The following is a 25566-nucleotide window of genomic DNA, read 5'->3' on the forward strand; positions in this document are numbered from 1 at the left end:
CCTATGTGAGGATCTATAAGGGAAATGAAATTTCAGTGATAATACTTTTATTATATTAAAAAACAAAAGTAATTTTGTTCTGAATACTTTTTCATTACCTCTTAGGAAAATATGTTAAATTCCGGCAAATTAGGAAGTAAAAGAATGCACTTTTAAAATTTTATTTTAATTTCAAAGATGTTCCATGCACCTAGAAAATGCCTAAATTATGTTCCTGAGGCATCTTTTGAATCATAGACCAATTTGATGTAGTTTCTAAACTCTTATATTATTCTACATTTGTCACAACAAATAAACATATTTGTAGAAAGACATTTGATTGTTGAATATACAGTCTACTTTACATATTAAATCCACCTATTACCAACAAATTTGAAGTCAATATCTTCTATGACACACGAAAAAATATTGATTGTTATAAGTAGGCCCATAGAAAACATTGCATATGTGAGAGAAAGTAAAAACTGATGAAAATCCTCACCAGCAGGAACAAGAATGTCTAATTCTGGTGGTGATAGTACTCAAGCTTTGCTGAAATGTTCACAGTCAAAAAACTTTCCCGTGAGCTCTTGTTGCCAATTCAAGATTTTGAATTTGATCTAAAAATTAATCTTATGCTGTTGTTTAAACTCTAATTAGAAACCACAAAAATAATGTAATTTGAAAATGTTCTAAACACACAGGTGCCTCCTGTGAATTGTGACTGTTCTTTGGCATCCCTTTAAACCTCTGATTTAGCAAAGTACTTCATTTTAAACATATGGATAGTCGCATTAACATCACTAAGAGTTAAATATGTGATCAAATCTGAATGTTTAGTGAATATAAATTTCCAAGAATAAATAGAAAACAATCTAAAAAACAAGTGTAGTACATGAAATGTTTATTAAAGCAGATCTTAATAATGTAGTAATTATTATTTGAAAAAAACAAAACAAAATTGAAATCATAACCACAACAATTTCATGGTGGATCTCTTCTAACCATCACTGACTGTGAGCTAGATAGAGACCATAGGACTTGTGCTCAGCCAAAAATCAACCAGAAGCTAATGACACAGCCTGAATTTTGGACCCACCAATGATTAATTATTTGCTTTACTTGGAAGACCATGTTCACCTTTGATTTATATATAATAGAATTTTTCAAAGCACAAATTAGACTTGGAATAAAATATTTAGTGTAGTTTAGCTTGGGCTGGATTTTGGGGAAGATTATTATTGTTTTTTTCTTCATCATAAACCATCATTGTGGAAATCAGAGAGGTATGCTGAATTTGCTCAAAATAAATAAAAAAAAATTCTGGCAGCTTTTGCACAGGATGCATTTTTTAAAAATCAGGTTTAGTTTCACTCTCAAAATGCTATTGAAAAGTTCCTAAAGTTCCTGAAAAAAAGCTATATGAATATTTCTTTTAAAAAATAGCCCAGGGATCTCAGTCTGTTGATCTGTTCCTAGAGGGGCATAATGTCAATGTCCAGGCAGAACTGCACAAATGTTGTGATTTTAAGGGGGGGGGGGGGGGCAAGTGTGCAAAAACCTCACCTTATTTGGAATATAAATATAGGTTATGGTACCTAAATATAGCTAAGAATTTTTCTAGGTTCTCCAGTGACTGAAGCTTCATTTTTCTGTGATAATCCAAAACAAGAAGCCTGCTTATTGCACCATTTCTTAACAATGACCTTTTCCATGTTGGTATCCTATTTATAGAATGAGTAATTGCATATATAGAGCACCTGACAACATGTGTTAATTAAATATTTTGTTTGAAAACTATGAACGCAGATCTGGTTTTACTTTTTTTTTTTTTTTTTCCTATATGCTTTTCTCTTTTTTACAATGAACTTCCCCTGCAAATTTAGTCCCAATGAATCCCATTCCTGAATAAGATTCACAATCTCATGAGCTTCCTGCAACACAACCTCATGGCTGTTAGACAAAAGAATGGAGTTTGTTGTCTTGGCAAAAATTCAAAGCTATGAATCTCAGAAAGATACAGGGAGGAAGTTATGAGTTAACAAATCGATAAATAAGATATCTTTTCATCAGGGTACCAGCTCTAGCATCGGAAATTACACAGGACTGGCTCCAATTCCCTTCACATCCTTCCCCAGCCTTCCAGGATACAAACAGGGGGGAAGAAACATGAATTTCAGCTTGACAATGAAGGGAGACAGGAGGTCTAAAAAGCCTAGATCCATGATGCAGAGCTACAAGATAGCTGTTTCTTATAGCAGGAATGGCCATGCTCTAGCAACTGAGGTAGCAATTAGGCTATCCACAGTATCTAATTTTCTGCCTAGTCTTTCAGTAGAAAGGCTGGTTTTGCAGAGAACTAGAAAAAAGATCAAACAGGCAAAATGTGTACCCAGAGTTTAGTTTAGGTTTCATCCTCTCAATGAACTTGGAGATTAGGGAATTCCCCCATTTCTTTATGAGCAAGTTGCTCATAAACTGATAAGTAGGTTGATTAATTGGTCGCAAATACCTATTGACGCGGGCTCCCTTGAATCAAAAAAATATAAGAAGGGCAAATACGCACAGTAGAGATTACACCAACAGGATTGATCATCAGGGCAATAATTCAATCAATAGCTATGTAAAAACCCAATAGGGCTACGTAGATCAGTTCAGATTTAGCTATACTGTCACTTCTTCCCTACCTTAATGTTAAAAGGCTTCAAAGTAGGGAGAAGATGGACTATATCTATGCTTTTAGAGGCACTTTTGTGCACTTAAAGTGCTGAAAAGCCAAACCTGAATACAAATGTTTCCTATTCTACTCAATTTATGACTTAATGTGATTTCTGTGCTGATGAAGACTGATGTCTTAGCAAAATAATCCATCATTTTACCATGGTATTGTCTATGATTACACCACCCTTTCATTCTTTTTTTTACCTACCTGTCTTGTATTTGTGTATTTAGGTGAAGGAACCTAAATACTCTGTGGTACGTATTTGTCTTATTTTTTATTATTACCATCAGTTCAGTGCTAAAATAGATGTATTTGCCTGGGAAAGGACCCATCAAAGCAGGTGTAGGGAGGAGGATCTCATGGTGGGAAGGAGAATAGTTAGCTTGTTTTTCCTCTCCTTTCTTTCTTTACTTTTTTTTTTTTTTTTTCATTTTTTTTAAAACAAAGCAAAACAAAACTGATAAGTAAATAACTAAATATAGCTCAAAGCAGCATGCTCTCCCTTAGAAAATTCCTTTGAGAGAGACCACGTAGCAAGTAACTTCTTAGCTCAAAACTGTTAGAAATAGGTATTACTACTGTTTGCAATTTTACATGATCAGAAAAAGTCTTAATAATAGTTAACTTGGGAGTTTATCTGTAATAAATAATCAACCTTCTCAAGAACCCAAGTTCTATTTCAAGGTTCAGTGATTCAAAAACATTCTGTAGTTGTATGCCTTAAATATTAGCCATATTTTAAGATCAAAACCAGACAAAGGATTGAACAGTGAAGAGTAAATGGATTTGAAAAACATTTAATTGATTTTTATTATTCAGTGTATATTCTAGACCACAAATTATTTAAACCTGTGTATTATAGTACAAAATATATCATATATTGACTTTACTTCATGGAGTAAATATAGTGTGCAGTGTTAAAGATGAACCAAAATACACTTTTTGCCCAAATGATAATATAATCTTTGCATACCTCACCAAATTATAACTGTTAAAGACTTAAACCAGTTTCTCCATATTTACAAAATTACATGGGATGAGTCTAAGGCACAATACCATGGAATTTGTTCCATTATCATTTTGGACTTTTACAGGTTTTGTTTTTTGTGATCAGTGCATGCTGTCTTCCATTCTGAATCGTAGATTCATGAAAGTATAATTAAAATACATCACTGGAGATGAGAAACAGACAAATTAATTTGCTTGGAAGCCTAATTTATATTCTTTAAACATTTATGAGAATGCTAAAATGAACAAAGGAATATTTCTCCAAAAGAATCATTATCACCTTCATTGTAACTTTTTATGTTACCTTTGAAAAATCTCTTGGTATCTAATCACATGTTGTAAATAATGCAGTGCTAATTATAATTTGCCACAAAGTGATGTCCCAAATTCTGGAAGGCCTCCTTTAGTGAATTCCTAGTGTTAACAACAAGCAAAACTATCTTCATAAAACTGGTAGGATATAGGTTTGGGTTTCTTTTTTTTTTGTTTGTTTTTTTTTGTTTTGTTTGTTTGTTTGTTTGTTTGTTTTTGTTGTTGTTAAAGAAAACACTATTACTGTTGGACATGTTAGACACTTGAAAATAAGGTATGAGTCCTAAAGATTTTTTTGCTCCTTTGTCATAAACCTTCTTAGTAAATTAATTTAAGCTGCAGTATTTGGAAAAAATTGTTAGCAACAGTGTAATTTCTAATGAAATACAGATGGCAACAATTCAGCTTTGCTTCCACAAACAACTCAAGGGTAAGCATGTACCTACCCATCCAGGAGGGACAATGTCAGCATCAGAGAGAGGATGAGCAGGTATAGGAGGCTGCAGTGTTCATGGCAGCCAGAGAAGACTAATCACAGAAAGGAATGGTCAGCCTGCACGAAGATGGGACAACATTGCTAGTCCCATTTCTCCATGGCACAGAAGGTTGGTCCCCACCCTTGAGATGAGGAAACGTAGTTGCGCTGCTGAAGCCGGTGACAAAATTCCCACTCAACTGAGTTGTGAAGATGAAGGTGCTTGTGTTCATTTATAGCAGGTAGTACCATTTTATACCCACTCAAAAGATGTATAAAAAACATATCTATTTTATAACTTTTTCCATGGTGTAAGTAATTAAAACTAAGTGAAGAATTGTGCCCAATACCTTCTTTTAATTAAATGTCATTCCACCACATCATAAGAATTACCAGAATTCACTATATTGCTGAACACCTGTTTATCTTTGTACTTTTTAGGAGTAATGCAACTTACAGGAGCTATTTGGATGCTTGATTAGAGAAAGTGTTTTGTCTCTTTTAGTGCTTCATAAAACTGGATAAGAATATAAATGCAATATAGTTTATCTCCATTCAGTTGGATTTGTTACTACAGGCTCACAAATGTTTGTAGAGAAAGTTTAAGTTTACGAACTGCTTATAGTAACATGTGTCCACTCATAAAATAAATGTTTTTATGTTTATAAGTTTTTCCCACCTTTCTTACTACATTAAGGAAATACAAACCACTATTTACAGCAATTTGGGAAGAGGAATGTACTATTTAGTTTCATTTTTATTGTCATGTATATTATTGTAGTAGACCTGAGCTTATGAATACATTTCTCCTTGTTTTTACAGCATGTTGAGATGGCCAGCCATTTTTCAGTGCTTTGGAAAATAGGGCTAAATTTACATTAAACTTATTCTTTTCATAAGTCTCATCCTATAAATTTCTGGTCATCCTGATTGTTGAAGGACATTTTTCCTAAAATTTTCCCCCTCCTTGGCAATTCATTTTTTGAAACTGGACCAAAATCAGATTTAAGATATGCAGATGGTGTAGCTTTTCTGACACCACTTTTTGTACATACAGGACTTTATGTAAAATTAATAACATTTTTTCTTTTTTTTCCTCAGGAATGGAAGATGGAGAAAAAAAGGAGCAAAGGTGACTTTTATGATGAATGATATATGGATATCACTGTGCTAAGAGATGCAAGCTTCTGCATGGAAATCTTATGCAGTTGAAAATTATGTAAAGGAAAAATTAATTAAAATACTCTTTATTACTCTTGTTCAAATTATCTGAATCCTAGAAAACTGCCATCTAAACCGATATTCTGTTTCTAAGAAAGACTAATAGATGCACTGAAGATAATGGTATAATGATAAAGATAATGATATAAGCATATAACAATCAAATGGTATTCTTTTCCATACTACAGCTATTTTGGAGAGTTCTAATTTAGAGACTATATTTGGACTCTCATATGTTGTAAGTCTATGCCTGTCCTGTGGATTGTATAATACCTCTTCAAGTTTATTTATGTTTGTAGATGTACCTCTCCAAAAATAAGATATTTTACAAGTTAAACATTCATTGACAAAAAAAAAAAATATATTTCTTGTTTGTTTTGAATGGGACACTGGATAATTTCACTGGCTTCCCTTGACCAGTTATAGTAAAAAAATAAATCTGTGATTAATTTTCTTGGTACCACTTATGTTTGTATTTAGCACATCATATTATCTACCTTTTCCTGAAAAGCTGAATCAGTCTTTGCAATATTACTTTGCTTAGTTGTTTTCTACCTCATATCATCTTAATTGTTCTTTTCTGTACTTTTCCTTGATGATTACCTGGCTTTTTTTCTTTTTTTTTTTTTTTTTTTTTTTTTTACTTTTTTTCTAAAATGGTATGGCTTTCATCAGCTGAAAACAACATTTTAGTTTATGAGATTTCATTCATTGTGATTCTTAGATCAATGGCTGCCTCTATCTGTAGGCTAATCATCGCATAAATTATCCATATGACAACATAATAGCACCTCTCTTTTTTACTCTCTTTCAATTGAGTCCTCAACTTTAAGATCTGCTCTTTAAGCTCTTAATATATTATTCATCATGTCCTGGGATTTTTTGTCCATCTTTTTATGTAGAAGAAAATAAACATTCCTTCCAAATCTCATAATTCTTGCCCTCTTCTCATCTTATTTTTTTTTTTTTTTTTTTTTTTTTTTTTTTTTTTTTTAATTTTTAAGGGTTCTAGCATGAATAAATCTGGCAGCCACCCTGCATTTATCATACTCTGGATTTATCAGTTACTCATATTGAATCTGGATATTTTAGGGACTGCTATTTCAACAACACTGTAAAATCTATATTTTTTAATATGAAAAAGAGATTATATGTAAATACTTAATGGAAAATATCTACTTTTGAATATTCAGAACAGTCATTTCAGTTCCTTTTCACTCCTAGGGATTTGAAAGGACCAGCTGAATCTGGCAAATCGACAGTCGATTACAGGACTGGTGCCACAGCCAGGGGATTGGCTTCTTAGGCCATGGGACTTTCTCTGGAAAACCTGGCCTGCTGGGGGCTGATGGGCTCCATCTGTCAGAGAAGGGGAAGAACATCTTTTGTCATGGACTTGCCAAGCTGGTGAAGAGGGATTTAAGCTAAAGTTGCAAGGAAGGGCAACCTCAATCCGTTCCACTCCTACCATCTTGATAACAGTGCCAGCAATAGATGCCCAGAGCTTGGAGAGGGATCACAGGTTAGCAGAACATCTCAAATGCAGCAGAAAGGAATTTCAGCCAGTAAGTTAGCTTCATCAGGTGCCCAACTTAAATGCTTCTATGCAAATGCATGTAGCATGGGGAATAAGCAAGAGGAGCTAGAGATGTGCACATGCTTGCAGGTCTACAGTCTTATTGTCATCACAGAGTAGTGGTGGGATAGCTCCTATGACTGGAGTGTTGGAAAGGAAGGTTACAGGATCTTTAGGAAGGACAGGCAGGTGAAATGAGGAGGGGATGTCGCGCTTTATGTCAGTGACCAACTGGAGTGCATGGAGCTCTGTCTGGGAATGGATGATTTGCTGACCGAAAATTTATGAGTCAGGATTAAAGGGAAGGCAAGAACAGGTGATGTTATAGTGGAGGTCTGATACAGGCCACACAACTGGAAGACCGAATGGGTGAGGTCCTCTATAGACAGATAAGAACAACCTCAATATCACAAGCCCTGGTACTCATCGGGGTCCTTCAACCACCCTGATATCTGCTGGAGGGACAACACAGCAGAGCTCAAACAATCCAGGAGGTTCCTAGAATGCACTGATGATAACTTCCTTCTCTGAGAGGCAGAGGAGCCAATGAGGAGACATGCTATGCTAGACCTTGTTCTCACCAAGAACGGGCTGGTGGGGATTGTGAAGCTCAAGGGCGGCCTTGGTTGCAGTAACCACAAAATGGTGGAGTTCAAAATTCTTAGGGCAGCAAGAAGTGTGTGCAACAAGATCTCTACCCTGGACTTCAAGAGAGCTGACTTTGGCCTCTTCAGAGATCTGTTTGGTAAAGTAGCATAGAATAAAGCCCTGGAGGGAAGAGGGGCCTAAGAAAACTGGTTAATATTCAAGAATTGCTTCCTCCAAGATCAGGAGTGATACATCCTGACAAAGAGGAAGTCAGGCAAAATAACCAGGAGACCTGCGTAGATGAACAAGGATGGACAAGCTCAAACACAAAAAGGAAGCCTACAGAGGGTGGAAGCAAGGACAGGTAGCCTGGAAGGAATAGAGAGAATTTTTTTGAACAGACAGGGATCAGGTTGGGAAGGCCAAAGCCTTGATAGAACTGAATCTTGCCAGGGATGTCAAAAGCAACAAGAAAAGCTTCCAGGATATGGAGAAGGCTGAGGTACTCAACAACGTTTTGCCTCAGTCTTCATCAGCAAGTTCTCCAGCCACTTGGCCCAAGATGCAGAAGGTAAAGGTGGGGATTGGGAGAATGAATAACTGTGCACTGTAGAAGATCAGGTTTGAGACCACCTAAGGAACCTGAAGGTGCACAAGTCCATAAGACCAGATGAGATGCATCTGTGGGTCCTGAGAAAACTAATAGTTGGAGTGGTTAATCCATTATCCATCCTATTTGACAAGTAATGTCAGACTGGTGAAGTTCCCTTTGACTGGAAAAGAGGAAGCATAACCCCCATTTTTTAAAGGGGAGAAAAAAGATATCTACAGAGCTACAGGCCAGTCAGTCTCACCTCTGTGCTCAGCAAGATCATGGAGCAGATCCTCCAGGAAGCCATGCTAGGGCACATGGAAAATAAGGAGGTGATTGGTGACAGCCAACATGGCTTCACTAAGGACAAACTGTGCTTAACAAATTTGGTGGCCTTCTGCAATGGGTTTATGGCATTGGTGGCTAAGGGAAGAGCAACTGACATCATCTACTTAGATTTGTGCAAATCTTTTGACACTGTCTCGTACAACATCCTTGTCTCTAAATTGGAGAGTTGTGGATTTGATGGATTGATTGCTTTGTGGATAAAGAATTGGGTAGATAGGTGCACTCAGAGACTTGTGATCAACAGTTCAATGTCTGGGTTGAGACCAATGGTGAGTGAGATCTCTCAGGGTTCTATACTGGGACAAGTGCTGTTTAACATCTTTGTTGGTGATACAGACAGTGGGATTGAGTGCACCCTCAACAAATTCACCAATGACACCAAGCTGTGTGGTGCAGTCAACACTCTGGAGGGAAGGGACCAGAGAGACCTTGACAGACTTGAGAGGTGGGCCTGTGCAAACCTCATGAAATTCAACAAATGTTGCTTGGAAAGGAAAGGAAGGAGAGGAGAGATAAGATACATATAAAAACTCCACTGTCTTTGTGACCTACCAACACCCAAGGCTGGATTTTAAATATCAAATGTCTGAATAGAGATGATATAATTGAGAATACCCAGCATATTCAAGATAATATCCACCCGTGTGTGGAAATACATAAAACATAAAAAATAATTTTTCAGGCACACCCATTGCAAGATATCCTCTCAGCTCTAATGAGAACATCATAGGGAGTCCAGTTCTCACTTCGTGCTTTAGGTGTAAAATTCAAATAGAGATAATGTAGGTATACCTTTATTATATATTGTGAACTTAATGCTCAAAAGAGTTGAGCTAGTTCTTCAACTTCTGAATTACCTGGACAATTTCATCAATATACTGTTAAACTTTCAGTCACTCTGCTAGGTTTTGTTCCAAAGGCACATATCTCGTCTAGTTAAAACCAATGTAATTTCTTCATCGGCTTGACTAATACCCTAAATCACTGAAAACTCAGTTCCACATTACTGCTTATCTGCTTAGGTTATGCTGTGAAATTTGATATGCATTATTCCTTGTGATGATCCTGTTGTTTCTTGCTGCAAATCCATCTCTCCACAAACCTAGCCTGACTCTAACCTACTACATATTCCACAAAGAATAGAAATGCTTTGGTAACAGAACTTAAGTGAGAAATGGCCTATAGACCTTCAGTCTGGATGTCTATGACTAAGCACTATCCCTCTGAATTTTGGGACCATGAACATCAGAATTACACTAAGTGTAAGATCAGGGCACATCCTGCAACGTTCCTTTACCCTCTCATTATTATAGTAACAATTTTATTATTTTTATGTTACAAAAAGAGTAATAAATAATGGAGACATGGTCATAAAATATTAAAGTCTCACATCAGTGAACCTGGCCAGAACTTGCTCATCCTCATTTCTTATACAAACTGCTGGGGGGGACATCTTCAAACTAGGAGCTTTCTGTAACAGACATTTACGTTCATCATTCCATTTTGGAAAATGCTCAATGATTATAAACAGAAGTTCGTTCTAGGATTGACAGCTACCCCAAAGGTATGTTACAAAATGGAGATATATCTTAGAAATTTCCTCAAGAGGTTAACCATTTCCACAGGAACTCTTTATTTACTTGTAGAATTTCTACAAGTCAACCTAAAGCTAGAACAGTTATGCTAACTTTGGACTGAATGGAAAGAAAGAGAAAAAAAAAACCTTTTTCTTGAATTTTTAATTAACTCTAAAAAACATCCCCCACAATTGTTTTTAAACTGGAAATTATTTACTTATGGAGTGTAGCTGAGAGTAAGTCCAGGCCTTTAGCTTTTTTTACCTATTATTTTTTACATTTTTCCTTTAGAGAAATATTGATTTTTAGTTTACACCTCCTTTCTTAGAGATTACAGTTCAAAAAGTCCCTGCCCTGTGTTTAATTTGTTGTGTCACCAATGTCAGCAACACAACACAGGTTTGTAAAGAAAATGTCTGTCTTATACTCTTTCCAGTGCACGGTTACCTAAGTACGTATTGGATAATGAATTGTCCTGGTTTAAGCCCAGATGACAACTCAGCACTACACAGCTTCTCACTCACTCTTTCACCCTCAGGAATGGAAAGGAGAAAACAAAGCAAAAGGCTAAGGAATTGAGATAAGGACAGAAAGGGATGACTCACCCACTATGGTCACAGACTCGTTAGGGGAAAAAAAAAGAATATAAATTTAATTCAGACACTAACACCACCACCACCTAACATAGAGTAGGACAGGTCCAGGGAATGGCAGGGGGTTGTGCAATCAGTCCCACCACTTCTTTGTCCTTTTTTGGGGGGGTATGAGGGAGGGAACAACTTCTCACATTCTTCCCCTGCTCTACTGGTGGGTGCCCTCTCACAGGAGACAGTCCTCTATGAACTTTCTCTGACCTCCCAGTTCTGACTACAACAGCAGGGGCTGCTTCCCACAGAGTCCCAGTCTTCTTCAGGTAAAGTCACCTGAGATGGCGTGGGGCCCCCCCCAGACCACAGCTGGGCGTCTGCTCTACCGTGGACCTCTATGGGCAGCAGGGGAACAGTCCCTGCTCTCTCACCATGGGTTACAGGGAGGTCTCTGCTCCAGTGCACCTCCCCTCCTTCCTCCTCCTCCTCCTCTCTGCCACTGTCCTCTGTGTTTGCACAGGTGTCCTTCTTGTAATTCCTCCTCACAGATCCCACTCCTTCTCCCAGATTCTGCTTCTTAAATATGTTATCGCAGAGGATCAAGCACTGTTGATAATTGGTTCAGCCTTGGCCAGAAGTGGGTCTGACTTGGAGCTGGGGGGAGCTTCGAGAAGCTTCTCAGAGGCCATGGTTGTAGCCCCCTCCCCCGCCACCAAAAACCCCACCACACACACAAATTCAGGACATAAATTAATAAAAAATAGTTACTTTGAAAGAGAGAATCCACCAGAAATTAAAAATTACAATGTAGAATTCATCAAAAATCTAAATGGTTTATAAATATTCTGAAGATATTATTTTGTTGACAGAATACCTAAGTTTGAATATTTAGGCAAAAGTTATTTTTGATTATTTAAAAAATGAAGCTTAATATTTTATACTCATAACTTTCATGTCAATTAAAAAAAAATGTAATAAATAAAATTTCTAAGGCTTTGTATGTGTCGTGGTTTGAGCCTGATCGGCAGCCAAACACCATGCAGCCACTCAGCCACCCTCCCCCCACACCTGGGAATGGGGGAGGGAATTGGAAGAGTAAAGGGAGACTCAGTGGTTGAGATAAAAACAGTTTAATAGTAGTAATATGTGGGATTGTTTTTGGAGGACAATGGCCACGTCAGACAAGAGCAAGACGTTTGTTGCATTGCAGAAGGGATGCAAAAAGAGGAGGAAGAACTGAGAGTGCTGTACAGCTGGTGAATGATGAGAACATCTTGACCTTTGTCAGCCAGAAGCCTTGGAAGTAGCAAGCGAGAATGTAGAAAAACAAGATAAGGATGCTGAGATCTGCCTGAAGAAAGCATGCCAGGCTATGGTTGATGGGAAACATCTGGTCATTTCTTAAACAGTGGAAAGTTTTCTACCTTGAGCTAAAAGTGTAGAGAACATTGTGTCTGTGCTTGTAAGATTTAATTAACCAATAGGCTTTAGGATAGCAGTAACTAACTTGTAGCCAATGAGTTGTCTGGTGTATTATGGACAGGAGGTAATAACCAATCAAATGTTAGTCTTAGGCATGCGAATAGTGTGTGAAGAATGCATGTAACCAATCAAGCCTTTTGTTTATGTGTGATCAGTTGCTAGGAAGATATATAAACGCACTTGTATTGGCAATAAAGGGATTTCAATTTCTGACTCTTATAGAGTTGCTGGAGTCCGTGATTCTCCTCAGTAATAAAATGAAAACAATGACAGTAATAGAAAATATAAACAGGCAATGCACAACGTAACTGCTCACTACCCGCTGACCAATACCCAGCCCGGTCCTGGCTAGTGATCCTGAAATACCAAGATCCCGCAATCACAATCCCAGAAGCAAGAGAGATCCCCTTCCCAACCACCCCTCCTCTATACAGTGAGCATGATGTTACATGATATGGAACATTTCATTGGCCAATTTGGGTCTGGTGCTCTGTCCGTGCTCCCTCCCTGCTTCTGCTGCACTTGCACACAGGCAGGACATGGGGAGGTGGAGAGTCCTTGAAATCTCAGCAGCAGCCGAAAACATCAGCATGCTATCAGCATTCTTCTCATCCCAAACCCAATGCTGAATCTAAAACACAGAGCTATCCTAGTTACCAAAAAGGAACATTAACTCTATTCCAGCCCAAACCAGGACAGTATGTATCCATTTTTTATAAACCTATATACCTAATACTGTGCATATATAGGAAAGTTTATCTGCACAGACATATCTCTGTGGACATATGTACAGAAACTGGCATATATCTGCATGATATTCATAGAAAGTGCAGATATAATATAAATACCAACTTTGATATTTTGCTTATCCTCTCCTCAATATTCTCTCACCTCTGTGTGGTGTTTAGCCAGACCTTTATTTGTAGGATTTGAGGAACAATTTGGATCAAGGTAGAACATCCTATTTTATTTGCAGCAATACTTTGTGTAGGAGAGCAGTACTGTGAGGAAAATTTCTGTGCATCTATCTCATTAAAAATATACACAGGTACTAGAGCAGTTAGAAAAGAGATTAGTTTCAAATGGGAACTAATGGTTCCTGTGTGTGGTATCATACTTCTGGTGGGACAACACAAAGTATCATCTGGTGCTGGATCAGATAAACTATCAAGTGCAGTCTTCTGTCCTTGCTAGAAATGGCTTTTGACCCTGCATGAATGTCTGTAAAAGATATTCCTATCCACTGATCTAAAAGGTACAATGTCAGCTCTTGAGCTGGAGCTAGAAATTCCTTACAACAATAAAAGCCTCACTTACTTCTTTTTAATTTGTGTTAACTTCTTTTTAATTTGTGTTAATCTCAAAAAAAAAAAATGCAGAATAAGGGTAGCGGGAGATTGTATCCCGCTGCATGCATCAGAAACATTACAGATAACTAAATTGTAGCTGTTTGTGTTTATGTAATCCCCATTGGTGACAAGATATTTACAAACTCAGCAGAATCTGAGTCTGACAATCTATGGTATGTGAGATTTCACAAAAAGAGAAGAAAATCCCTGATGAACCTGGGACAGTAACAGAGATCCTGCAAGCTGTAACTAAAAAGAAATACAAAATTCCATTAGCACCATTTTAAAACAGCAATGATTTTAACAGAAAGTGATTTAAGTCAGAAACAACTTTTCCTTAAAAAAAAAAAAAACATTAAAAAATTCAGAAGAACATTAAAAATCAAAATGAGAATAATAATTTCCTTTTGAGATATGGAGTTCAGTTTTTAACAATAGAATTATGGAAAATTATGGACACTTTAGGATAATCTTCAAATATCTCTGCTGAAGATTCAGGAGTCTTTCTAACCTTCTATAAATAGCTTCTCGTTTAAGAAAAATAATAATGAAATAGCAATGCCAGTTGTGGTTTTTGAAAGGAGAATGAAGTAAAGTTTATATTGAATGCCTCCTAGAATAATATTATCTTCTGTATGAAAAGTTTGAAGTGAATTAAAAACAAATATTCTTTTATTTAAAAGAATTTTTACATCTCATCAAGTAGTGTCTAAGAATTTAGCACATCCAGTTACATTGGTATAGCAAATGAAACATGGCTGAAGATCTGCATATAAGAGAGGTGGATAGATGGTAAAACAGTGGGACATCAGGGTGAATGAAAGAGACATTATAACACAATATAGGGTTTTTGTCTTTTTTACAGTAGAAATAAGTAAAATGAAACAGAAGTGGGAAAATAAAGACCTATAATGCATGTGAAAAACATATCAGTAACACCTTAATCTGTGTTATGCCACCATTCCAAAAGGACCTAAACTATCAATATATTGAAATACCTTCATGAAATACCCAGGAGGAGTCAAAACTTGCAGTCCTGTGCTTCCAGGTGCCTGCAGTGCTGCCACATGTTAATCAGCATTTCCTAGGCTGCTGTAGAACTGTGGAAGATAAATAGGAGAAAAGCAGAGATGGGTGAGTGGATATAGTTCATACACAGCTGAGTTATTGGTCTTCCAGCCTGCCATTCTTAGAGATGGATAACAGAGGACAATAATATTAAGGATTTTCAGTAATAGTTGAACTGTTGTATATCCAGGGTGGGAAGTAAGAATATGTTTATTTAGAATATATATCACATGTAACTCATTTCTGTGTGTGCTGTGCTAGGTGGTGATAATGGGCAGGTTTGTCGTTTCTTTAAGAAAACATTAATTAACATCATTGTTTCTTAAACATATTTTATAGGTATTCACCCTGGAAACACAGTATGTTCCTGGCATCTGATCAAGGCTACCCCATGCATATGACTCCATACCAACAATCACCTTAGCTTTTCTTCTTCACTTACCGCAGTTTTTATTCATAAGCCTCCTGGCATACTAGTTGAATTCATCTAGAAAGCTACTACCCCTCCCTGCCTGTATGCCTCCACTTGAACTTGTATTTCAATGATATTTCTACTCTGGGCAGAGCTCACCCACAGTTCTGCAGCAGAGGAAATGCCATTCCAGCTCATCAGGGAAAGACATAATTAATCTCTGTTAGTTTTTTCCTAGGAAAACACTTGTATCTGATAGCAGAATTTTTTTTTTTCCTTCTGTACCGCAGTCTTTCTTTGAAATAAAACACAGTCATTTCTAATGCACGTTACTTTCTCAGATTACTCAAAATGTAGATGGCCAACGAAATGAACAAGTTTGGAAACGTTCCCTGGCCTATCTCTTAATGGCAAAGGTTGGATGCTATATTTATATCTATTTCCATACCTTGAGTATTACATGAACCGATGGGAAGAGACACAATGAGAGAGGAAGCAGCAAAATTTAAGGTAGAGACAGGCTCAGTGGAACTGGAGGAGTCCTTTATCAAAGATCCAGACAAAAGCAAGCAAGATCTTCTTCACATATGAAAAATAATTGACTCTACCAACTTTTTTCTCATGGTGATGAATCTTCTCTGTGTATGCCTGAACCCCATGCCAAACTCTTGTATGCCTGAAACCATGTTGTCAGCTATAACTATTAGTTCTTGCTGTAGAGCTGTTGCTGACCTAAACTTTTTCTGACGGTGATTTCACCCCATTCACATGATTGCTGTCTCCTAGAAAGTGAATGTGTGAGATGTGATTGCTGTAGTAAGTTGATAAATGCAATTCACCTGCTCATACAATCAGTCCTGTTCTTAGCATGGATATTTCAGCAAATGTTATGTCAGATGTACATCAAGCATTTAATTTATCAGGGATGTACATCTTTAACAAACACAGCCAAATCCATATCCAGCCGAACATGTGAATGGAAATACAATCAGTTTATTATGGGTCGTCTTAAACTAGAGATACATTCAATTCAGTAGGTGATTTATTTGCTACTAAGAATGATGTATGTGATGTTGTGGATGATATACTTGACTTAGTTCAGCACCTGACAAATCCAATTCAGTAGGTGACACAAGGTATCATTTTTGTAGAAATATATCTGATGTACTAGGTTATGAATTTGATACAAATTAGATCCTTTTCTTTGGTGAGCAATACTTCACTTTTCTCCTAAGGTATTTGATTATAAAGTGTATAGGATATACCTGTCTTTCACATTAAATGCTAATAAATGACATGTCCATTATACTCCATAACATTTATCCAGCCTTTTGAATGCTGAAATGAACAATAGGAAATGACAGAAGCATTGCTTTTAAAGGGTGCTTTTGACACAACATGTGAAGGATGGATATCAGATTAGCTAAAAAGGGAAACACTGAACATCTGGTCTGCCAGCAACCAAAACTGAAAGCCTTTCTGCAGCTTTTCAATAAACTTTCAGCAAAAGTCTACAAAAGTATCAACTCCGCGTCTGAACATACTGGTTTGGAATTGCCTGCTATGAGAGGAAAAAATAATCTTCCATGGAGATCAGTAATACCTTTCATTTTTGTTACAGTGATTTTTATAATGTTTTAAAGCCGTCCTGGACCTGTGCAGGCAGATATACTGAACTAAAGATATGACACCTTGCCAAATTACATGATCCTATTCAAGCTTTCTTAAAAAAAAAAAATAAATAAAAAAAATCAGGGTATAAAAAAGCCTTTATCCGATTTACATTAGGGTTTTGACATTGCTATCATCAGCAAGAAAAGAGTATTAGCAGAAATGAAAGCTAAAGATATCATCTGGTATTTGTAAAGTTCTTGCATCTATAATGTATTAATCGCTGGCCATGCATAGGGCTTGGCTAAAATAGCTTATGTTTTAAGAAGACAAACAATACATGAAGGTCAGGGAAAAAGTAGATCATACACAAACCACAACTTACATAAAAAAACCCTAATAGAGAGTATTGATTATTGAGGCACATTTTAGCTAACAGCCTTGTTCATTCAGTGTATACTTTGCTAAATTCAGGTCATAGAACCACCAAGCTTCAGAATTATAGATAGCATATTCCACTCAAAGGACAAGCACTTTTCACTAACAACCATTGCTTCCTTTAATTAAGTTTAATGCAGAGATTGACAAACTTTGTTTCAATTGTGTTATATCAAATAGGACAATTCCCATTACAATGAATCCAAAGCATACTGTCTGGTACCCAGGGCAGTTCTGACATGATCAGGCCAACTTCCAGCTACACAGGGTACTTTAAATCCACCAAAAATCAGTGCTGTTTCTTCTTCAATTACAGAATGTCACCAGAGCAAAAGTAAATAGTAAACTAGGTCTGATATTGTAAGTATAAATCTCTACACATAAAGAGACAAAAATAAAGGAATATTAAGCTTAAATTCTGAGCCCTCAGGTGGAGGCAAAATTACTGCACCTTGAAGGCAACAACAATCTCTCTAAATTTTTCCTTTTGTAAGGGAAAATGATTCAACCTATGAGAGCAAATATGTATATATTATGCAGATCTACTTTTCAAGAGGTCTCCTACCTTATATTTCTACTGTTTTGAAGTGAAAACTAGGTTAGAAGTGCATAGGTAATTAATTTGTATCAGTAGCAAAACATTTGTTGTTATATTATTAAATCTGGGGGAGAACAAGGGTGGGAGGAGGAGTTGTTGACTCAAAGGTATTATAATAAGTGTTTTCCCATCCCTTCCCTCCACAGTCTGGTGACTTTTCATGTCAACTAGGCTGCTCTCTGGACATTTGAACAAACAGTCAGTCAGACCCATAATGCTCATGATATCCTGCAGAGCAAAACCAGAGTTAGACAAGTTTTCTAGAAGATGGATGCCTGCACTGAGATCATCAGCATGTCTTGGGCATGTATCTTAAGTCTAAATACAAGGAAAAGTGTTGGGCATGAAAATACTTTGAGGCAGTAGCCTTTTTTTAAAAGGCAAGCAATCCTGTCTTAGACAGGTGAATGTAGTTGCAGGTTAAAGAGCAGATATTGAAAAACACAGTCAAGAGAAACCCCTAACTGAGTAAAGTCAGGGAAAGCTCATTTGACACTATGATGAAAACAGCAAAACCCACACATTTTGAATCAAAAGACAATGTAGTGAAAAAAGCTCAATTTTGTCATGGCATATCACAGATCATGCTCCATATTTACTTTCTGTGAAGGAGCTCCAAATATACCAGGGCTTTAAGATGTACCATAAAAAAAAAAAAAAAAAAATCTTTTACATTCAAAAAGCCAGATTTTATTAGAATAAGATGTGAAACTTAACTATTTATATAGACTATGTCTAAACAGACATAGTCACAATAACTACAAAAGATAGCAGCTCGAGAAGGACTTAAAGTGTGTGTTGTTATGCCTGTCTCCTATTGTGTCCCTGCAAGACAAGTTTTCATTTCCAAGCTTCTTTTCATTCAGCTCAATGGCTTTCTAGTTTTTAGCAAATTCTGCATAAACCCCTCTAGGTTTTCTATCTCTTTTGAGTCTTGACTGTACCTGTGTTCTCTGCTTCTCTCAACAGTTTTTCAGATTTTCTGCTTAAAATGCAGTCTCCGAGATCTTTTTTGCATGTCTCCCTCTGCTTCTTCTCCTGCCTGCACTACCACACAATATTTTCCCAGGCAGAGTTTCCACTCTGATTTTGGGAAAACAAACCATTTCACTGTTTTTTTGTTTTTGTTTTTGTTTTTTTTTTAAGTAAAACACAGAAAATGAGAGTAAGGAATCATGACAGATCCTTTGACACAATATGAACAAACATTCACTATTATGTATTTAAACTTCAGTGCAATTCAGGTATTAGAATTACTTGACATGGGTCCATGTTGAAATACTCTCACTTCGATTTAATTATGACATACATTATCCTTGTGTCCCCCCCCCCCCCCCCCCCCCCCTTTAAAAACAGCAACAAAATAATTGAAATACAGAAAGGTTGGATTTTTAGTTTAATACCACCAATCAAGAAGAGGGTTTTTTGTACTACATATTCCTGCCTACATCTGTTAATCTCACAGTCAGAACACAGTCAGAACGTCTTGTACTTAAAAGAGCTGTACCAATGGGCTGTCTGATGCTTTATTAGCCATACACTTCTTATTGCTACAATACCCCGAAAGAAACTAATTAGTGAGAAAGAAAAGCATGTTAATGACATAAGGGCAGTTTTGGTGCCCAAATGACACTATATATCCAAGATTTCTAAAAAGAAACATTTTCTGTTTTGACCAATACACCAAAGTTCAAAGGAGTTCTCCAGAGCTGCTGGATTTGGTTGTAGAACCATAACCCTAGAGCAGAAAGTGAGAGATCAGACACAACCAACACATTCAGCATACAGTGTAAGGAAATAACTCCAAAACAATATTTCCTTAAGCAGTGTGCTGAAAATATTAAAACCAGACAAAAACGCACCAGGATTATGGTACAAACAATTAAAATTCAATTCCAAGTAATTACAAACAACACTTGAACAGTAGACTATTCTCCCCACTTTGTCTACAACCTTCTCAATCTTTTCTCCTAGCGCTTCAAAACACTGCAACATCAAAAATCCCTTTCCCCACTCATTTTCTTCTCCCAGGAGAAGAGACCCATATTTTTATCTATCAGTTCTGATTGACCTCAAGCTGTAAATATCCCCACCTGGCTTTCCACTTATAATTAGGGCAATTAGCCTTTGTCTCTCTGGGCTTGCTGCCAGTGCAGTCCAGTTGATTTTTCCCTAATGATACAGTAAGCTCCATGACTGGAAGAAGGCTGCAGCCACAAGTAAACAGAAGCATAAGACAAGAGAGCCCAGTATGATATACTCTACTACTACTCTACTACATGGTTTGTTCACTGATCTCACTCAGGAATATTCTGTTCTGCAAGTACAGACTAACTTGATCTTAAGTCATCTGAATTTTACAGAAGCCTTACATGTACATCAGAAGGTTTCAGTCCCATCTGTTATCATCACAAGTTTAACCTGGAAGATATTTGGATATTTGTCTGTCTTATTATATCTGTTTTTCAGTATGCTTCTCACCTGAGACAGGCTAGACCACTTTTTTTTTTTTTTTTTTTTTTTTTTTTTTTTTTTTTTTTTTTTTTTTCCAGTGTCTAAAACCAACGCTCTAATTCAGCTACTACAAAAACTTACTTTGTTTTCTTTGTCAAACCCTGAGAGGAAAGTCACTGTTGCCACACTTTGAATACTACACCACTTTCCCCGAGCAATTTCAAATGAAATACTCAAATTTTTTGAAGAAGAAAAACCTCCCCCCATGGGAAGCCATAAAATAACAGACTTATAAGGTTTATTATAGCCTATTGTGTGAGAACTAAGTTTAGCCTAAAGACACACTTGAAAGGTTGCATATTTTCATGCATCTAGAGCTGATAAAAATGTGTTCCTATGTGTATGTGCTAAAGTATAAACTTTGATAAAAGGTAAAAATGTAGTTCTGAAAATGTTATGTTGCATTCAGTCATCAGCAGTTCATCACTGGCTGAAATGCAGTTTATAAACAGTGAAAATAGATCTAACAATTCACATCATTATGGTCAATCTATTTTTGTCCTAGGTAAATTAAATTTGAGTTTCCAGAAAACTGCCTGTTAGATGTAGAATTTTCCTTTATGGACTCTGAAGGCTGTTTTATTTCTTCAACTCAGCTATTATTTTAGAAATATTTGCCTCTAACAGTTAAGAAAAGGCTCAATATCATATGATTTTTATCAGGTAAATGTAATCTAGAAATTTGAAGAGTACATGCAGGTTGTACATAAACAAACTGAACAAGTTCTTGTCTTATTACATCCTTATAATTCATTATATACCTTAAAGGAGGAAAACTCTTATGTAACACAGGTCTTATTAAGAGAAACATAATTTGAATGTTGGTTTGTTTTTTTTTTTTTTTTTCCTGATGTTTATGTAGAAATAATTTAAAGTTAAGATTTAAAATATTAATACTTGTTACCATTTCATAAAAGTAGAGGAGCATTGTAAGCACACTCCAAAGCTTTTACTGTGTATGTAGTTACAGGGGTTTGATGTTGAGACGCTGTGGCACAACTTTATCGCACAAATAGTTGTTTATTATTGTTCTGGTCCATGTCTCTGCTGGTGCCAAAGATGGCGGTAGCCCCACAGTTTGTGATCACCAGTGGTTAACAGCCAATTCTAATAATGTTAATAACCCAATAACCATAGAGACTGCGACTCTTGGATGATTGTCTTGGCACTGGATCTTCATCATTCAGAGCATACATTGCTCCATGCTTTTGGAAAACCGTAGGAGCCTTCATGTTTTAACAAAACAAATGAACACAGTCCCCTGAAGCTGAAGCTTGAATGTGACAGAGGACTGTCACAAAGTACTTTAGCAATAATGAAACCATCCAATTTGTGCATTTTTAGATTGAAAATAATGATTAGGTTTCATTTTGAAATGGCTTTATATAATAACATGTTTCACTTACTGCTGTATAGTGAATTTTGTGATAGCACCATTCTGATAGTTCTCTAACTTGTTGTTTTGTTTGGTTGGTTGCTTGTGTTTTTTTGTTTGTTTGTTTGTTTGTTTTTTCAGTTTGATGACAGTAAAAGAGTTTAGCAAACCAAAAAACACTAGTCTCCTTTAGAATTTTATTTTATGGGAATATCCATACAATGCCTTACCATTTTTGTTCCTGTTCAGAAATGACAAAAATTCCTTTGGATAAAATAAAATGAAATAATACTTGAAAAAAAAAAAAAAAAAAAATCAAACTTCTCCCTATCTATTGTCACCTAATTTTTAAGAAAAAAAAACCCAAACAACAAAATCTTGTTGAGCTATGGTTTTGTATCAGACTAACTTTTTGTGTTTTTAACTCACTGGTAACATTTAACAGCCATTTTGACATATTATATTTCTCTACACCAAAGGCCTCTGACCCTATCTTGTTCTGCTGGCTGTCTCCTGGAGTGTTATATTTTAGATCTGTGTAGCTTGCACTCTTTTTTTTTTTTTTCTTTTTTTTTATTATTTGCCTTGAGAGCAAACTGTTTTTGTAGAGCCATAAACTGCCATTTCACTTCATATGCAGACTTGATTTGTATTCAGGGCTAAACAGCATTCTGGCCCAATGTATTTGAAATGTATCAAGAGAAAGAAAATCCCATTCTTAGGTGTGTTTGAACAGAGGACCTGGGAAGGAAGCCCAGATTTAATGTTAAGTGTACTTTTGTTTGGTGTGTGAGGAATTAGGTAATGTAAGCCTGTTCTTTTATGTTGTCATTTCTGGTACTTCAGCATCCACGTTTGCACAGAGGACTGGCACTGTAACAAACTTCCCCATTGTTTGTTCTGCTACCCAGACAGTGAGCTTATAAATTTCTGTTAATACCAGGAGGATCCTCATCTTCACGCATGTCCTGGTTTTGAGCAAGTGGTGGGGTTTTTGGTAGCAGGGGAGGGAGCTACTGTGGTGGGCCCCCCTGTGAGAAGCTTCTCAAAACTCCCCCAGGTCCAAGTTGGACCCACCACTGCACCAAGGCTGAACCAAACAGTTGCTCCTCTGCAATAACATATTTAAGAAGGGACCTGAGAAGAGGAGTTGGACTTGTGAGGAGGAGATGCAACATCTGTGTGAACACCAAGGTCAGTGGAAGAATGGAGGAGGAAAGGGTGAGGAGGTGTGCCGGAGAAGAGACCCCCCTGTATCCTGTGGTGAGGCAGAAAGGCCACTCCCACCACCACCCATGGAGGTCTATGGTAGAGCAGATGCTGACATATGGTATGTGCAGGGTCCCATGCCATCTCGGGTGATTGCACCTGAAGGCAGCTGGGACCCTGTGGGAAAAGGTAGCCCCGCTGCTGTAGTTCAGCACTGGGAGGATTGTAGCATGCGGGGGTGTCCCACGCCGGAGCAGCTTGGGAAGGGCTGCAGCCGTGGGAGGGACTCCGGCTGGAGAAAGTTGGTGTCCCATGATGGAGCAGAGTGGGGAACACTGCGGCCTGTGGGAGGAACTCACGTTGGAGAAAGTTTGTGGAGGACTGACTCCTGTGAGAGAGGGGCCACAATGAAGAAGGGGGAGAAGTTCCAGAAGCTCTCCCCACCAAAGATGGCAGAAGCGGCAGCACTGACTGCACCCCCCATTCCCTGCCCCCTGCGCCGCTGGAGGAGGAGGTAGAGATATCGGGAGCAGAGCTGAGCCTGGGAAGAAGGGAGGGGTGGGGGGAAGGTGTTCTCAAGATGTGGCAATACTTCTCACTGTCCTACTCTGTTATGTTTTGTTAGTGTCTGTAATAAATGTATGTTCTTTTTTTCTTCCCCTAATGAGTCTGCCTTTTGCTCGTGACCATAAAGGGGGATCAGTGTCTGCTCCACCATAGATCTCCATGGGTGGCAGGGGGGGCCGCCCTGCCGTCTCACCACAGGGTACAGGGGGGTCTCTGCTCCGGCACACCTCCCCCCTCCATTCTTCCTCCATTCCTCCACTGACCTTGGTGTTCACGCAGCTGCAGCAACTCCTCCTCACCAGTCCCACTGCTCATCACCACATCCCTTCTTAAATACGTTCTCACAGAGGCGCAGCTGATGGGCTCAGTTTTGGTGCAGAGGTGGAGCTGACTTGGAGCTGGGGGAGCTTCAAGAAGCTTCTCACAGGGGGCTGCCCCTATAGCCCCCTCCCCTGCCACCAAAAAACTCCACCACTCACTTAACCCAGGACAAAGGCTCATCACCATATCCTCCATTCCCACATCCTCCAACCATAACAAACACTGTGAAACTTTATATATGGCAGAATCACCTAGCTGAAATATAAGTGGCAGGTATTTGTATTCTGTCCTGCAGACTGATCAGCCGGTCCACAGACTGATTGAATGCTGCAGTCATAGAAGATGAGATGAGCACCAGGACTGACTCCATAAAATGAAAGAGCCTCAAGTATGCCCATTTCACAGAAAAAATCAATTCAAAACATGATAGGTTTGTAGTAGAAATTTGAATTACACACTAGGAAGATTGATATGATGATTGATATGATGTAGGGAAAACACCAGAAAAATCCCAACATATTTCAACCAGAAAACACCAGAAAAATACCCAACATATTTCATAATTAGCATGACTCTAAATATAATTTGTGATGTCTTCAGTGTGCTGCCTGTCCATACTCCTAATTAAGAGCAGAGAAAGTTATTTTTCTCTCATAACAAAGAAAAAACCCACCCTCCCTTAGGGATACTGTTTGTTGTAGGGATGAGCGAATTGAGGCTTTATCTCATTTTTCTTTTTAGTTTTTGTACTTTGATTAAAGTTCATTCAAAACTGTTATGAAGAAGTCTTAAGCTTAAATTTGGTTGGACTTTTTTGGTTCATTTGGTTTGTTTTCTTCCATCCTGTGTCTTGCCCTTCCAATCTGTGAAATGTCTGATACAGAGCCCAAATCAATTGTCAAATGCATAGATTATCTTTGTGCATCTTGGAAGAAAAATGCATTTTCAGATGTTTGCCCTTGATAGCTGAAGTTCTACTAGCAGCTGTGAACTGAACATATTTGAAACAGTTATGTAAATTAATTAGGCATTTGCAAACAGACGTGCAGGTCTGTGTAGATCTTCCTTTTCCTAACAAAGTGGAATACTAACTTTTTACCTATTTATAAACAAATAGGATTGTTTGTTTGGGTTTGTTTTTTTTTTTTTTTTTTCAGCTTTGACTCCCATGTTGTGGCATCTCAGAGCAGAGTAATTTACTTTGTGGCAGAAAATTTGTAAATTACTGCAAAGTAAGATAATGTATCAAGGAAAATTGTCCAAAAAATATATCATAATATGTCCACATCTTGGGTCTCAGAGGGGAAAAAGGAGGGAATATAGCATCATTTTTATATTTGTATACAAAAATGGTACATTTTGGCATTGATTTGCTTCAATAGCCATTATTGCTTAAGGTTGCAGGCTCATGTTTCACATCTCTTTATCAGAGGAGGCTGACTCACAGGTACTGGTTTGGGTTGTGAGGAAAGAGGCAGGGAAGACGACCCTTATATAGAAGTCATTTCTAGGAGTTCCAGATAAAACAGATCTCCAAAGTAGCATGATGATTGCATTCTCTATTATGCTGATGTACTTTTAACAAATATGTGTCTAGGCTTTAAACAAGGATCATCTTAATTTGTTTTGCCTGTTTA

Source organism: Tyto alba, unplaced genomic scaffold (genome assembly GCF_018691265.1).
Source record: "Tyto alba isolate M040663 unplaced genomic scaffold, T.alba_DEE_v4.0 Super-Scaffold_27, whole genome shotgun sequence".
Classification (NCBI taxonomy): Eukaryota; Metazoa; Chordata; class Aves; order Strigiformes; family Tytonidae; genus Tyto; species Tyto alba.